The sequence below is a fragment of the Theropithecus gelada genome, chromosome 8 (genome assembly GCF_003255815.1).
Source record: "Theropithecus gelada isolate Dixy chromosome 8, Tgel_1.0, whole genome shotgun sequence".
NCBI lineage: Eukaryota > Metazoa > Chordata > Mammalia > Primates > Cercopithecidae > Theropithecus > Theropithecus gelada.
Window position 1 is genome coordinate 15,686,138 of NC_037676.1, and position 2,397 is coordinate 15,688,534.

General features: G+C 40.2%; 1 pseudogene; it reads right to left on the reverse strand.

Annotated features, from left to right (window-relative positions):
• Positions 1 to 213: 213 nt before the first annotated feature.
• LOC112630617 lies at positions 214 to 801 on the reverse strand (annotated as a pseudogene).
• Between the last annotated feature and the right edge of the window lie 1,596 nt (positions 802 to 2,397).

A 2,397-nucleotide genomic window follows, 5' to 3' on the forward strand; every position in this document is an offset into this window, starting at 1 on the left:
TTCTCCGTGCATGTACTTTTAAAGTAATCATGTGTACGTAAGCCTTGGGTTGAAGAAATCTATGTATAGTGTTTTTTCTATGATCCAACTGGTACCTTATTCTTCTTTTTTTCCCCCAAATCAATAGGTCTTTTATTGCATCATTTAAATATCACAAATAGGTCTTAGGAATCATCCGGCATCTTGTTTCTGTAGCTGGAGAACTCTTAGGTCTTATTCAGCAGCCTGCTTAACTGTTCCTTTTTCAGAGACATAAATACAATCCACGCATTTTCTGATATCCTTGTTTTTATTTAATTGTCGTGGCTGGCTGAATCAAAGCAGCCGAATTTGCAACAAGATCAATGTCATTTCCTTCAAGGGTTAATTCATCTTTCTGGGCTTGAGATACTGAACAAGCAACACCCGGCCTCCTCCAAACCCTGTAGATTTATTTTTCAATCAGGAAATTTCGGATCTCAACTAGAGACCGATTCTTCTGGATAACGACATTGATGGAGAAGTGAGTACACACAGAGCTCATCTTGTAACAGAAGCCCAGCGCAACATCCTTGACCATGTCCTGTGCATGACTATAAATAGTGCAGACAGCAGCCCATTCCTTTCTGTTCCCTCTCCATTTTTTTGTCAATCCCGGAGCCTCATTTTTTTCTTTCCAAGGAGACTGAGGTCTACACTGATGTGATTGAAGTCCCTCTACAGGGTTCCTCTAGGGCCCTTCGCAATTACTGGGCATCCCTTCGAAGTGATATCTACATTTTCTGGAATATGGACAGTCTGGTTGCAGAGAATGGTCTTCATTCTCACAGTAGACACAGCAAAAAGGTGGTTCTTTACTCTTTAGATTCATCTTCAAAGGAAGAAATCTAGTACCAAAAACGTAAAATTGTGTTCAACTTCCTGTTACCTCTCATTTTTGTTTCTATACAACAGTGAAGGGATTATTACATAGGGGACTTTTTGTTCCTTACATTTACAAATATAAAGCCTTATGAATATTCAGACAAGATAAAACGTCTAACCAATTCTGTCCAACAGAACTTTCTTCAGTGATGGAATGTTCTAGATCTGCAGCATCTAGTACAGTAGCCACTAGACACATGTGGCTACTGAGCATTTGAAATGTGGCTATTGCAACTAAGAAATTTTTAATTTCATTTCATGTTAATTTCAACAAATTTGAATAGTGGCAACAAATGTTGCTAGTGGGTACTTATTGGACAATGCAGGTCAAGAGAGTGATTTGAATGGCAACAAGTAAGCTTCTTCACCCCCAAATTCCTGTATCCCTATTTCTCTTGGTGCCTTTGTCTCCTTGAGCTGAAACTGACTCTTTAAGCAATGAGATGCAGAATGAAATTAAAACTACGTGCCAGTCAGAGTCCTTGGTTGTAAACACAAGTCAACTCTAGTTGACTTACATAAAAAATGTTTTGCAATTATATAGGCACTCCTCCAAAATCAAAAGGAAGCCTGGCAAGTCAAGCTTGAGCTGGAACAAAGGAAGCTGGTGCATGGCCAAGATCTTGCCACCAAGAACAGTCAGCCCACGATGCCATTGCTGGTCTTACCATCCCTGGACACTTGCCACTACACTGCAGAATTCTGCTGCCCTTGGTCACTCTCTGCTGGCTGTTCAGCTTTCAATTCCACAATGGCCACTTCTAATAATCTGCAGTTGAACTTGGGTCATTGTATCACCCCTTAGAGATCCACGGTATAGCTGTGTCAGTCCATTGGAAGGACATGTCTGCTTACCTTTTTGGGTTCATGAACAGTGCCCCTCCGCATTTAGGGGCAAAGAAGGGAATTGGTGTAAGCAAAATTATTTATTTCAATGAAAATTTCCTGTTTTATTTCCAAAGAGATTGACCTTAGTGCAAATTCTAAAGAAGTGGGCGCAGAATCAGAATGATTTGCTATATAGAAAAATGTTTTAAGTTTTTAAAATTTTTTGAATATGGTTGGCATTTTTATTAATCGTTAGCCATTAAATTATAATATAAAATTGTATAATTATAACGTAACTTTTTGTTGTCTTGAGAAGGAGTTTCGCTCTTGTTACCCAGGCTGGAGTGCAGTGGTGTGATCTTGGCTCACTGCAGCCTCCGCCTCCCAGGTTCAAGTAATTCTCCTGCCTCAGCCTTCTGAGTAGCTGAGATTACAGGTGCCTGCCACCACACCTGGCTAATTTTCTGTATTTTTAGTGGAAATGGGGTTTCACCATGTTGGCCAGGCCAGTCTCAAACTCCTGACCTTAGGTGATCTGCCCCGCTTGGCCTCCCAAAGTGCTGGGATTACAGGCGTGAGCCACCGGGCCTGGCCAATTACAACATAATTATAATTAGTTACAATGATTTATAATTGGTCATGAAGTTATAATTCACATTTATAATT